Below are 15,466 nucleotides of genomic sequence, written 5' to 3'. Positions count from 1 at the left end.
TGCCTGGATATCAGCATAAGGACGTGTGTGAGGGGTTACTGGCTGCCCAACATGCCTGTCCCACCTGCGGCTTCCTGTTGAAGAACAATAAAGTATATTTTAAAAGTATTGTTTCCCCTTGATGTAAAGTGAAGTTCTGTTTTGTGTGTTTGAGTCTTTACAGAAATTGTGTAAAGTTAACTGTACCTTACAGACTTTGTTTAGAAGGCGCAGACAGACTTTGTATCTGTGTGGAGGAGGAAATCACCTGGTTTTACTTTCATGTAAATATCTGGTCTCAGACATACACACATCTTATCATTTGTAACGTGTTTCGTGTTTTACAGATTTTTTACGCAAAACATGTGAAGCTGAAGCACTTCTCTATCTTCTTCTGTATCAGTAAAAAATCATTAACACCTCACCTGGGATACTTGAAACAATGGTGTGTTTTGTACGGTGATGCTGTTACTCGACTAAATGAAACTGACCGACAGTGACTTGAAAAAGTATTCATACCCTTTGAACTTTTACACATTTTGTTACCTTAAAACCACAAACTTAAATGTTTTTTTATTGGGATGTGATAGAACACAAATAGTGCAGAACTGTAAAGTGGTATGAAAATGATAAATCGTTTTCAAAATTTATGTAAATAAAAATCTGAAAAGTGTGGAGTGCATTTGTTTTCAGCACCCCCTGCGTCAATACTTTGTAGAGCCACCTTTTGCTGCACTTACAGCTGCAAGTCTTTCAGGGTTTGTCTTTACCAGCGTTGCACATCTAGAGACTGAAATGTTTGTCAACTCTTTGTTGCAAAATGGCTCAAGCTCAGACGGACTGTGAACAGCAATTTTTCAAGTCTTGCCACAGATGCTCAATGGGATTTAGGTCTGGACTTTGACTGGGCCATTCTAACACAAGACTATTCTTTAATCTAAACCAGGGGTCGGCTGGTGTCCTGCAGGTTTTAGATATCACCCTGGGCAGGGCTCTAGACTAACTTTTTGCCATGGGCGTACCGGTACGCCTAACTTTAAAAAGTTAGGCGTACCGGCACAAAAGTTAGGCGCACACAAATTTTATAATAATTTATATAATATAATGTGTTTTTCTGGATACACTGTGCTTTTTCAGCATTCAAAGATTGATGACACCATGTCAGAGCACTGGCTATGAATTTCAGAAGGATCAGGCCTTAACTTAACAGAAAAGTTAGCAATAGTTCTTTTCCTATTACAGCTACATCCACTTCTGTCGTGCCTAGGCTGCTCACTAGGGCTGGGTATCATCACTGATTTCTATAATCCATTCGATTCCGGTGTTCAAAGTCCCGATTCAATTCAACTTAGCCTCAGACAGTCAGAAATGTTATAATTCTGATCATTTATCAGAGACTGACTTCATCAGAATTGTGAACATCACAGCAGATGCCTTTGTGTGAAAGTAACTGAGAATAAAACACAGAAAAACATGAAGGAGATTTTCCTGGTCTGGCTTTTTATAGCAGATAACCTTAAAAATATTCTACAATGTTCTGCATATAAAGTTTAAATTTCTTCAGTATTGAACAACAGAAAAAATAGGCTTATGGATCCATGTGTACGGGGTACGACCCCCCCTTGGTCGTGACGTGTGGATATTTCTTTAAGACACTCCGGCACGCCCGGCTACGCCCCACAGCATACGTATAAAACAGCTGTGCAGACGTGACACCGGTGATCGTTTGATCAGAACGCGTCTCCGAGTGGCCTCAAGGTGGAGAGATAGTCCCTCACTAAGAGAACCAAGGTTACACCGTAACCGTACGGTCTGCGCTTGGGTTCTGTTCAAGTTGCTGGCCGCCGTCCAGCGTGACAGTGCTACTGGAAACTGAATTTCTGGAAGGAACCCACCTGAGGGATTAATAGGTTCATCTAATCTAATCTAAAAGAAAACAAGGAAATTCAGTTTGGTTTGATCACAGAGAGAAAGGAAAATATTCAGTTCAGTTCTTCTTTTGGGAGTTTTAATTTATACAGACATAAATGGTTGTCATGGAAACGAGATTTTAATGGTCTAAATGGTGGAGAATAAAAATGATGACCTAACATGAGCTCATTGAAAGGACAGAGAGAAACAAACTGACCTGCAGACCAGACAAACTTTGGTTGACTGTGATCAGTGTGATACTCTGGGTCTCCTCTTCCAGCTCTGCACACATATCCTGCTGTGTGTGTCTGTCCATGAATGATGTAGGAGTCCTGTGCAGTCCCACTGCCACCAGGTAGCAGCTCATAACTGGAGGATTTATAGTTGAATGTTTTCAGATCAGGAACAGCTTTATACCAGTAGAAGCTCCATCCTGCAGACAGATGTTCAACCTCACAGTTCAGAGTTACTGAGGCTCCAGGACTCAGCCATGATGGAGACACAGTGAGGACAGGACGGGGTTTATCTGTTCAACAAAGATTTTCTCTCAGTGAACATGTAGCACAGTCTCTGAACAGTGAGCTCAGTTTATACAAAGAATATGATCGGAAGGTCGGGGGTTTGAATCCACTGAACGGCTACCCTGAGGTACCCCTGAGCAATGTGCCGTCACTCACTGTTCCCCGGGCGCCTGCTTAGTGGCTGCCCACTACTTCACTTAGTGAAAGGGTCAAATGCAGAGAAAAACAAGTAATTTCCCCACGGGGATCAATAAAGTATACATCATCATTATTATTATTAACTGTTCAAACAGCTTAAAGCAAACATGACTTACTGTCAGAAACTGTCAGTGTGACTGAATCACTCCACTCTGTTGTTTCATGCTGTGAACTTTTCATTCTGCCCTTACAGCGATAGTTTCCACTGATCAATGATTAAGCATAAATAATCCTGTATTCATTTAGATTTGGAGGTTTTATGATGCTGTTTGCTTCCCACTCATAATCCCACTCAGTGTCTCCTCCATGGATCTCACATCTGACAGTGATCGTCTCTCCTCTGTATATCTCAGACCAGTTTGGATACAGAGTCACAACAGGCCTGTTTGAGGCTGTTAATGTTCAACAAAGTACAATAAAAACACGTGAAAAACAAAAAAGGTTCAATTACCATCAGATGTAGTGCTTTGTGGTAAGTTCAAGTTTGAGCTCACCAGTTGTGTCAATCCAAACTGGCTGACTGTCCTCTGTGTAGTAAACTGCTTCACTTCTTCTTCCTCTGCAGCTGTAGAGTCCTCCCCCTGAGACACTGATTTGTCCATTTGATAGAAAAACTGCATCACGTAAGGTCACAAGTTTATAATACCTGTCATATCTGTACCAGTAGTATTTCCATGAAGAAGAAGAAGATGATGATGATGACGGAATCACAGAGCAGGTCAGGGTCACACTGCCCCCTACTGGAACAGCTGTCCTATCAGCTCTCAGTTCAGCCTTTGGTTTCGCTGCAGTTTAGTTTAGAACAAGAACATAAAAGTAAAAATGACTGAATCAGAACAATTTAAAGATGGAAATATGTAAATGATCAAATATCATGAAACCTTAATGGTGAAGCTGTAAAAAACTGTTAAACAAAATACTCTGAAATACTGTTTTGATCAACAGTATGTTTTTAATATTTACTTATTTGCATTTGCAAAATTACAAAGCCTCATATATTACGTCCACTGAGCTCCTTCACCTCCCTGAATCTCACATCTGACTGTCTCACCGCTGTGTATCTGAGGCTAGATGTGTTGCAGGGTCACAGTGGGCTTAATGTGAACTGTTCATATAAGAATGATCCAGTTAGGAAACATAAAATCTGCTGTTTATAACATGAGAGTAGAGCGACTGCAAAACAGCTGATTCACAGACAAACAGTTTGAAGATGCAACATAAAAAAGTCACAACATAACAATTTATAAGTTCAAGCTGTAACACAACATTTAGTAAAATGTATCAGTATTCACTTTGTACAATTACCTTTATTTATATTAAAAATATAACAGATTCGTTGGAATACATCTGCTTCACTTTATGAACTTTGAGGTGAACAAGCATGTCAGTGTGAATAAACTGAAAAATAAATCAAAAAACTTTAGATTTTCATAGGATTTTTTTCTTGAATCAACATGAAGAGAAACTGCAACTTATTTTTTTGTTGTTGTTTTTACCAAAATGTGTTATTTTTGAAGCTCCAATAAATTCATGAAAGACTTGAATAAATTTTGTTTGTTTGACCTTCTGTTTTGTTTTTTCCTTCCAGAATTAGATGGGCTCTTGAAGAGTGTAAGGTCAACCTTTGTCACGGCGACGGATGGCCGGTACTGAATAGGACTCAGGTGCAGAAACCCAGAGCGGAGACAGTAGATGATTTAACAGTTTATTACGGTTAAGTGCAAGGGGGAAAAAAAGGGAAACGTGGCAAAGACAGAAAATGACGAGACGTGGAGCCTTGGTGTGGCGTGCCCAGGGGAACGTGGCTAGGGCGAGGGAACGAGGCCTGAGAAGTGGAACGGAGCTGAGTGGGGAACAGTCACACTGAGGGGAGAGGATATAGGAGTTAGGCAGGTAGTGAAGGCAGCTCAGAAGTGGCCAGTATAAGAGCAGCAATTCTTACTTGCAGTTAGGGACCTGGAGTGTTTGAGAGGGGGATGATGAAGATCCAGGGGAGGCTGAGTGGCGTGGAAAGGCTGACCTGAGATCCGGGGCTCCAGATGGAGTGTGATGGCAGGAGGGCAGGCAGGTGAGGCACAGAGGGATTTCCAAAATGATTACTAGGTATCCCGAGTCCAGAGGTGGAGTGAGCCAGGGTGGGTACAGCAACTGTAGTACAAAAGAGTCTTTGTTAGTAAGATAAATCACAGCGAGAATTTGAAACACAAGACCTGTTACCAACATGGGTTGATGACGAACTGGCAGTGAGTGAACATCGATGTGTGGTTTAAATCCCTCTGGCTTGATTGCCTGCAATAGGCTCCAGGTGTGCAGGAGCTGGAGTTGGCCCTGCCCAGGGGCGGATCCCAGGTCAGTTCAGGAGCCTAATGGAAACTCCAGCCACCCACCGTAGACCATGACAACCTTGAATCACACAATTTTAAAGGATCCACAACAAACTCAAGAAGTTCTAATATTTTGCTTTTTGAGATGCCTAAAATCAAAGAGATCAAGTTCTTTAAAAGTAATCAAAAAAATTGAATTAAATTCTAAATGATCCTGGGGGCCAGTTAAAGGATGGGAATGATGTCTCTCCATCTCTTTCTTTGAGTTAAAAGCTGAAGCTGGGAGCTGATTTCTGTATTGTCTGAAGTGATTCAACTGATTTTTGTTAAGGCAAGTAAAGAGCCTGTTGCATCAATTTGGGTATGAAGAAATTAAAGCATGTAAAATAGTGTCTGTGTATTTAGATGTTAAAATAGATCTCTGGTGTCAGCCAGAGGGGCCGATGGCGCGATATGGCAGCCTCGCTTCTGTCAGTGTAGCTGTGGCTACTGTTGAGTGTGTGCTTCCACAGGCCCCGCTAGTTTAGAGACTTATTCCTCATGAAGAACGAAAACAAGACAGAACATCTTTACTTGCTAACGAGGAAAGACTTGGTCAGAACCAGGCTGTGAAGCTAAATGCTCCTCACCTGTCTCCAGACCAACTCCTTCAAAGAGCAGCTCTCCTCGCAGCTATTTATTGACAAACTGTTACAATACACATCACAACATAAGCACCTCCCACCGTAAAACCCCCTTGGTTACAAAAGACACATCCTTGGCAGTGTTGGGAAGGTTACTTTTAAAATGTATTCCATTACAGAATACAGAATACATGCCCCAGAAATGTATTCTGTAACGTATTCCGTTACGTTACTCGATGACAGTAACGTATTCTGAATACTTTGGATTACTTAATTTGTTATCATGCTTTTTACAACTACGTGATTGTACTATTGCTGTGATTTATTACTGTTACTGAAGGTCCGTGGCTCCGAACCCGTAGTAAAGGGACCTCTGGCTAATACGGCGGGTTCCGTGTCGGGCTCGTAGCTGAAAACTAGCTTTACTTTGGTGTCTGAGTCAACTTTGCTTGCGAGAGACAGAGAGAGGCGTTGAAAGGTTGCTCCAACGGAACTTATTGTTTCGGAGGAAAACACGAACACAGTGTACAGTCGAGTCTTAATAGCTTACTTACAACTGGGCTCGTCAGGCACTCTTTTTGCCTGCAGTGGTTATTATTATATTTACATGCTTCCAGCTCCCGTTTCTGGACAGTGACAACTCGTACTTTTCGACTCTCCTTTTTCTCCCTCCTCGCGCTCACAGGCACATAACGGGTACGGCAGTCCATCCTCCCTGCAGCACGGACTACACTGCCCATGAGGCTACATATTCGTTAGGGCTATGCCTGTAACACTCTGCCTATTGCCTTCATATTAAATCATTTTTTAAAATGTTAACAGTAACAGAATACAGTTACTCATATTTTGTATTTTAAATATGCAATGTATTCATGTATTATGGTACATGTATTCCATTACTCTCCAATATTGATATTTTATAACTACAATAAACTGTTTTACACTACTTTTGATACTAAATTATAAAGACACTCATGGTAGAGGAATCAGGAACGACATGCCACGTCTCCCTGTCTGATCTTTTTTTTCCTGGTTGCAGGACACTTATAGCTGTCTACAGGTGCTGCCACTCGGTACCTGTAACACATGATTAACCATTAGCAAAATCACATATAGATATAATTAGCACTCTGTGTTACGCTAACCATAAGGAGGTGGATGTTACAGTATGTCCTTTATGTCACTCTTAAGCCAGAGGATTTGAACCTTGTTGAAAAAATAAACATTTAAATACATTTACAACATGTAACAACCAGGAAGAAAACAATATTGTTCCTACAGAATCTGATGCTCAAATAACAGATGGACCTTTCTCTCCAGTAATCTGGCATAGATCTTCGAGGACAGGCTGCGAACTGTGATCCTCTAAAGTTGGAATACACTCTCCAGTCTCCCTGCCTGAAGAGAAGAACCCTCACCCCAGTCTGCCAATCCAAAGGCGCTGTCCCCAACTCCCACACAATATTGCAAGAGTGTGTCAGCCATAAATCCATGAGACCAATCCACACTATATACAGTGGGGGTACTTAAAGGCTTAAAACCTTCATTTTTGATAAAGCTTATAGTTAGGGCTGGATCACATGACCCAGAATCCTCCTTTAGTGTAGGCTACTGCAGGCTTCCCATGATGCACTGGGTGTTTCTTGTCCACTCACCTTTTTCACTCATTATGTTGTTTACTTTCTCCTCTCTCTCTTCCCACCCAACTGGTCACAGTACATGGCAGCCCCTCCCTGAACAATTCAATTGATACTTCTATATTTAAATTGCAAAAATGTTGACTACAGCCCTCCAGTCAACCTCAATAAATAAATGAAACTTATATACTGCACAAATCTACAAAAAGTAAGCCGCCTGTAAAAGATAAACTATTATTATTCCCAGAGATGGGAAATTCACTTTGTTACAGCAGCAAAGTAAACAGGGCAGGAATAAATAATACCTAAAAACAACACTACTATGCAAAAATAGAAGAGAATAAACCATTGAATTATGTGAAGAATAATATGTCAGAGTACACTGTGGTGTCCCTACAATATGACTGAATTAACTCTCAACCTCACCAGCGTCACCTCATGTGTCACACTGCTGGTGCTGGTTGGACCAACTGAAGCCTTTTGGTTTGTTTGTTTTTGTTTCTCCAGACAGAATATAAAATATTCACATTTTACTTAATTCAAATTGTGCTGTCACTTAAAAAGTAACATTTCATATGTCATGCAAGAAACCTAAACTGTAACGTAAATGTAAAATGAGCAGCTCGTGTCCAGGTTCACCAAAGTCAGTTTTGTGACTGAAAGCTGTCGGCCAAATTAGCACGATGATGTTTCCACAGGAGAGGAGCTGCATTATTATAAACTGTTCCACCACATAAACCTGAAAACTACCTGTGACAGCTGACCTGGGTGATGTGTAGAAGAACATCAAATTTTATTTAGCCTCAAGTCCGTGTGTTAATGAAGAACATGTTCCTGTGCCATGAGCATAAATACACATCAATCTTGTTTTTGTTTTTTTCCTGTGGGCTTTGTGAGGCTGCAGGTATTTACGAAAGTCTGACAGACTAACACAGTCAAGTGACGACACTGTGAAGAGCTGAGAGTTGCTTCTTCCTCTGTGCAGAAATGTAACTAAAAACCTTAAACCAGCTTTAATTCTGTTCAATTTCAACAAAATCCATGTATCATTATTGGAATGGACTAACACTGCACCCATATCTCTGAGTCATCCACCCGTGATTTCTCCCTCTTATTGTGTGTTTTGAAAGTGAAAGTCACTGATAAGCCACCACAATATCAGGGTCCAGGACATGAGAGTACACTCATCCAGCTCTGAAACACCACAGATCACTGTCACATCTGCGACGGACAACATTTAAGCATCTGTCAAACTGCTACAATTAATGCGAATCAGAAAGACCGGAAATATTTAGGCTGGTGTCTGAATTCTACAGTATATAATAGTGTAACGAATGTTAAAGGTTATTTTGCTGTGATAGGTTGAGCATCTCTGTGCACTGTTGCTGAACTTTTCTTTAAGAGACATGTTTGTTTGTGCTGCAGTAAAAGTCAGTGAGTGTGGTTTATTTTTTAGAGACAGAAGTAATAGTCACTCACCTCAGCGTGACGGCTTTCTTTCACTTTTTATACTTTTAGGCCACATGTTGAAACTCATAGCCACTAATTTCTCTTTTTTTGGTGAAACCTTGGACTCGTCTCCAAATCTTCCGGCAGAGATCATCCAATCGGATCCTTTTAGGGAATCGGACCTCTAAACTATCGGTCGTCATGAGACAGGACCACCAACAGATACCTCTTTCCACATTTATCTTCGCCTGTGTTATCACTCCACAACAAACTTGATGAGCTCCAGATATTGTCAGGTTCCCGAAGGAGTAAAACAGCACCTTTCTGTTTGTTGTAATGGAAACTTGGCTCAAAGAACAATGATATGTTCATGTTGAAGTCGGAAGTTTCAGCTGGAATGCCCCATCAAGACAGCTACCAAGTCAATAAGCTCCACCTGCCCTGACTTAATGGGAATGGCAGATGAGGAAGTTGGAGGAAGGAGAGATGACTGACTTTTAATTACTTTTATACAAAATGATTGATTACATGGATATAAGAACAAACTAAGCATTTTGTGTTTTATGATCTTGGATTATGTTCCTTTGGACCACCTTACAGGCTAATTATGGCACAGCGGGGAATCAAACTGAAGAAGAAAACTAGGGTCAAAAGAGCCAAACCACAGACAGGGATGGGTCTGAGAGCGGGAGTGGGAGTGTTGGTGTTCATGAAATAGTGTCTAAATTTGAAGGAGTCAGTGGATTTAAATTTCTTGTTGCATTTAAAGATGCACAAACAGCATAAAGATGAGATGAGAAATGTGTTGAATATGAAAATGCTACTGAATGGGAATATTCTTGATTTCTGTAAGTCTGAGGTGCAGAGAGTAAAGGCACTGACAGTGATTTGTTCCCAGTCAGGGTAAAAACTGACTGATATGAGCCCTGAGAGTCTGAAAGTGCTGTGTTTAAAGCTGTAGAAGCAGCTGAGGTCAAGATTGTAGGTTTAAAGAGTCAGGCACTGCTGTATTGTTGACATTCAGACATGATGCAGTTACAGTGAGCTTGGGGTACATGAGCTATCATGTTAGGCAAATACCAGCAGCCTCCATTGTGATGCAGCGTTTTGGTCCTGTAGCAGCAGTGTGCAGTATTTCCTTAAACAAGTAAAAAAATAAAAGTATAAATCTGTAAGTTTGGTCAGCAGCTGTGGTTCCAGAGGAGATCTTTGGAGTTAGACCAGGATCTCTGAGTTTAGGGTTTCACTACAGTTAAATACAATAATGCCATAAATTCACAAAGTTACACAGTAAATGGTGGGAAATAACACCAACAACTATATAGTGTATTATGAAGTACTACAAAACAACAACAAAGTAAAACTCCTGTACTGTGGGGTTTCATTGGCTACTTTAAATAAAGGGATATCAAGTGTTACTCTGACAGTGTCCTCAGCATCTGTAGCCCACTACACCCCAGATGGTTCAATGATGCCAGTAAACTGAGGACTCATCATCTCCGTCCACAAACATAAGTGTAAAGTCTTCTGGGTTGTAACACTGCTCACATGCTAAACTGCTCCAAAGTCTTTTTTATAATTCTTCTTTCATTTGGAAACATTTTGACTCGTCTCGACTTATAACATCGACTTATTGATCACAGTCCTGTCAAAGCAGATCATCAGCAGATTCATTATTAAGCTGTTGAATGATCAGCTCATAAAAGTTATGTTCATGTTTTCAGTGTTTTCTCCATCCAAGCTCATCCCAAAGTCCAGACATGCAGGTGATTAGAAAAGACATCTGATCTGAATGTGCTGTTGACTCTTTGAATATTGTGATTTCCTGATGACCAGGAGAAACATGTCTGGAAAACATGCAGAATGTTTAGAATCCAGCAGACTGTGGAAATGTGCAGTGAATGAAGGTTATAGTAGGAGACACCTGGTCCTGGTCAGATGAACCACTTTAACTGGCTCCTTTCTTTTTAGCCCACAATGATCATTTTGATCTGTGTTTTATTCTCATTATTTTAAATGGACTCAGTTAACAAAGGGCCAGTATAGCAGTAAAAAAGCACAATGGCTGTAAACAATAAAGATCACAGATTAAATTAAGACATCAGCCTAAAGAGCAACATAACAATGAGGTCACATAAAAGAAGCAATTATGAAACTTTGACTGTAAACTACAGATCTGCTAAAATAATGAATCAGCCAACTAGACTTGATAATTACATTATAACAAGATGTTGAAATGGATGTTACTTATACAGCAATTTAACCTGAAAAGAGGACGTTACTCTCAAGTGGTGAGGGATTATTTACAGGTAACATTTAGTGGACAAAAAAGGTGTGTGGATAAACTTCACACATGCATTCCTGGGATTACTGTTCCAGAGTAATGCAATAAGAAACCAGCAGGTGGCAGCAGTGTGCTGGTTGGCACTGTCTCCTCACAGCAAGAAGGTCCTGACTGGGTTTTCCCCAGGTCTGCGTGGCCCCTCTCTGGGAACTCCAGCTGCCTCCCACAGCCCAAGGACCTGCATGTTAGATTAACTGGTAATTTTAAAGTGGTCGTAGGTGTGAATGTGAGCCTGAATGCTTGTGTGTCTCTGTCTGATAGTCATATGACACAATTGTGACTTGTCCAGGTGTACACTGCTTCTGGATTGAGGAGTAATAATATTTTAAAAACAAACAGACAAAGAAAGCAGAGCTGCACCTCACAGTTTGTATTGATGATAACTTTGGACCCAGCTGTGTTTTGTTCTTCTAGAAAGCCACATGTGGGACGAGCACAAATGTAAAGGCAGCCAGTGATGCCTCAACATCTTTAAACCTCAAGCCTGCATCATCAACTCACAGAGCTCTGGACACAAATGTCTACTGGGACCCAACCAACTTGTTTTGATGACCAGGCCTTTATTCTTTCTTCAATAATAAGAAATAGTAATAATGTGTACCTACATGAGTACTTCTAAATGGAGAACACCGCGTCTTATTGAAAAAATAAAAGGTAACATCACAATATAGCTTCAATAAAAACTTTAAAACAGCCAATCATGAAGAGTTCTGTGGTCCACTTCCAAACCAGAAAATCTAATCAAGCACAAACAATCTTAAATCTTTACTCTGATAAAAATATAAGAGAAAGTGAAGTCAAGGTTAAATTTATTCATATATGTTTAAAACAACAGAGCTGATCGCAGAGCTCTACATTTAAAATATATAACCTTAAAAAAAGTAAAATGTTAAATCCAGAAAAAGTGAGAACAGCAAACAATATTAAAATAAAATTAAATAAAAAATAAAATTCACAGCATCTGACAGTATCTGACATCAAATGAATCAAGCTCAGCTTTTTCATGTTTTTATAACAAATAATTCATTTTTACATGATGCAGATCTTTAAACTCAGACAGTAAACGTATTTGTTGGTGTTCATACCAGCACTAATGTGACTCTGCTGACTTTAAGTTGTTGCTTTCAGGTATTAAAAATCACAGACTTCAAAACTTTTTTCTCACTTGCTATTGGAACAGGATACATTCAAAATTTTATATTAAAGCTTAAAAATGAATAAAAAATATCAGCTGCATATAAAGAGCATGAATCTGAAACAGGACACACCTCTGTGTGCTTTATGCTAAAAGAATCTATATCATATTATTATTCAATATCATCTTCATAAACACTAAAAACTGAGTGTGTCTGATATTTGGGCAGCAGAGGAGCAACAGTGGATTCATAAAATGCTCCTTTTTGCTGCTGCAGCTCTCCTCACTGACCTGTACGACAAACACAAAGAACACAAATGTCCAAGTTTCAGGATGTTCGCCATTTAATAACTTGAAGAATAACTCATCCTGCACAGAAGCATAATTACCAGGAAAGCTTCCTAACGTGACTTCAGAATAAACTGCTGCATCAGCTGCAGGACTTGATTTTCCTGTGAGTGGAAAGAAGATTTTAAGACCAGATAAACATGTTGAACAACATTCACTGGAGGTGATGGCAGACTTTGTTTACCTGCTTTCTTCTTGGCTTTTTCTTTTTTGGGGCGTTTGACCTCAGCATACATCAGACTGTCCTCTAAAAGAGAAGTCAGAGCTCAGGATACATTTGATCAGCAGATATATGACACAGAGCTGTTGGACGTAGAGGTGGATTTAAACTGCAGATTTGTCAGCCACAGCCATTAACAGCATTAATGCTACGCTCCCCTTAATGATTCTCGCTCTTTGTAGTTTCACTAGATTATTACTTTAGCTGCCAAGAAAAGAACAGACTACTTTAAGTGCTAAGAGAAACAAGAACCATTGACGAGATGTAATACGTCACAAGGTTTCTTTTACTGTTACAAAAAAGTAAACAATTTAGAATTTTGAACACAGGATATTTTATTTAAGGAAATTAGCAGGGGCAAAAACCTTAATCAACTAGCAATAATCATATAATTCAATCACCTGACTGTTATCCTAATGTACGGTAACTAATCTACTCAGTGCTATCACTGATTTCAGATATAGTGTTGAGGTGAGGAGAGGGGTAATCAGTGCTGCACTTCTCTCCATCTTTTGCCTGAAAGTCCAAATGAGGAAGCAGTAACACAGTACAAAGTCTTCCAACTCTTTTGAGAGACAAAAAATGATCATTTCAGGTCATAAGTCCACAGTGATTGTTCAACTGAAACTTTTGACTGTGACTCCACAGTGCTTTCTTCAGATGTTGCTGATGTTACTCATCTTTAGCAAACTACATAAAGAACCTCGGACCTTCCTAAACACCTCCATTTATCCCTTACTCATATTTTATATGCCCTACATCTATTCCACACACACTTTCAATGCTATTGGCACATCTGATACTTTCCTGTATCAAACAACCATCTTAAACAGTTCTCTGCTGTGCCTCCAGTGATCGAGCACACTCAGATTATGTGTTTTATTCGATGGTGTTTGGTTTTGTGATCGTTGGTCTAGTTCAGAAGCTCTGGATGCTGTGATTCAGTAAATCCAGCTGAAAGGGGAGTTTTTTTGCCTCCCAGATTAAAGACTTTGATCAAAGGCCTTAGATTAGAGATTAACCTCTGATCTGAGGAAGAGACTGAACTCAAACTGTGGAAGAAGTTTGTTTTGAGTTTTCATCGTTCTTTGCAAACATTCTGACCTGCTGTGTTTCTGAATTACTCATTAATTCTGTTCGACTTCTACAGCGTGTCTGTAGAACACAACACAACAACACAACAACACAGTATCATGTTAAACAAATACACCTGATTTAATGACTAACCCACCAAAACCCTAAATGATTGCAGATTAACTCTGCTGATGTGTAGCAGCTAAGCTTGGTAAGTGAATAACTAAACTCCATGTTGACCTATAATTAGCTGCAACATAATGAAATGACACATTTCAGTACAAACACTGACTGAGACTGTTGTGTCTGTACCTGCAGCTCCTGTCTTCACCTCAGAGTAAACAGCACTCTGCTCTGGTTTATGATGCTTCCCTGTGAAGATGATCAGAATATTTATCATGAGAAAATAATTAACTGTTAGATTTTTTTTTAAATATTTATTTATTTTATTTTACATTACATTTACATTTAATTGCACATGTTTTATGTACTTACTCTTCTTTTCAACGTTTTTAAGTTCAATAAGAGAGTATGTGACATCTTGATGTTCATCTGATCCTGAAATGTTCATATTTTAGTTACAGGATTGTAAACATTTCACATGGAAATAATTTTATTAAATCAAAAACAAGTTTCATCTGTAACTGCTCTGTGCTTTTCTGCACATATACTGCACCATTTCTGTTGTCTTCCACTTGGCTAACAGATTCATAGAGGTTATTAGTACCTAAAAAAAGATGAACCAGGGTCACATTAATAATTTTAATAAAAACATAAAGGAGAGTTTAAATAATTCTGTTTATGTCAAAACCAAGACCATGAGATATTTTTGGACCATGAACCCATAATGTTGTTACTGTTTGTGCTGTTCTGATATGAAACAATAACATTATGGATTTTTTCAGTCGAGTTAAAGACACAATCAGGTTTGTAAAATTATTTTTCTTTCTCATTTAATGTGTCAGTTTACTGTTTGGATGTTTGTCCAACTGGATTTTGACAAATATTCTCTTAAAAGCTGCTGAGCACAAAGTTAATCTAAAAACTGTTACTGTTAATGAGGACAGATATAAAAGTCAATATTAATAATGATAATAAAGATGGATTAAATACTGACCAGGATGAACAGAGTCGTACTCATGAGTTTCATTCTGGTTGACTCCATGATTTGTGGAGGAGCCCAGACTGTGACTCTCAGACTGGATCGACCTAAAACATGAAATAAACACAATAAACTCAAAAGTAACTGATGTTTGTTTAAAATAATAATAAAAAGTATTTTACCAACCTGGTGAAGCAGGAATCTGTGAAAGAGACAAATGTTATTACACATGTTTGTCATGTATAAATTGTTCCACTGATATTTTGTGTCATGAGATCAGAATACATGTATATGTGTGAATAATTAAAGTGTATGTAGTAAATAAACTCTCTAATACAGCATGAAAAGAAGAGGCTCTTACACTTGGACTGTCTGCAGCGATACAACAAGAGCAGGAGAATAATAATGAGAGAGACTCCACAAACCAGTCCAACCATCAACCACACAGGAGATGAAGAGCTGTCAGCTCCTGACACAGTTACTGCAACAACAAACAATAATTAATTATTAATAAAGTGTAAAAGAAGAACTCTGAGAGCACAAATCTCTGCTACGGCAGCTCACTCTGTTGACAATATTTACTTTTAAGGAAACAATATTG

At 39.2% G+C, this 15,466-nt stretch overlaps 1 long non-coding RNA gene and 1 pseudogene across 1 annotated transcript; both read right to left on the bottom strand.

Annotated features, from left to right (window-relative positions):
- The window catches only part of LOC146580115 (obscurin-like), a 374,391-nt pseudogene that overhangs the window by 46,685 nt on the left and 312,240 nt on the right, over positions 1-15,466 (bottom strand).
- Positions 11,708-14,452, bottom strand: LOC146580126 (uncharacterized). The gene is made up of 5 exons (XR_014891207.1): positions 14,259-14,452; positions 14,076-14,135; positions 12,654-12,716; positions 12,511-12,573; positions 11,708-12,412 (listed from the first exon to the last, which is right to left on the bottom strand). It is a non-coding gene; the product is annotated as an uncharacterized LOC146580126 (long non-coding RNA).

Source organism: Mchenga conophoros, linkage group LG3 (assembly GCF_057382185.1).
Source record: "Mchenga conophoros isolate Kocher_MC1m ecotype Shallow Benthic linkage group LG3, M_conophoros_male_GT1.1, whole genome shotgun sequence".
Taxonomy (NCBI): domain Eukaryota; kingdom Metazoa; phylum Chordata; class Actinopteri; order Cichliformes; family Cichlidae; genus Mchenga; species Mchenga conophoros.
Note: the sequence above shows the minus strand (reverse complement) of the source record. Positions and strands in the feature narration are given on the sequence as shown.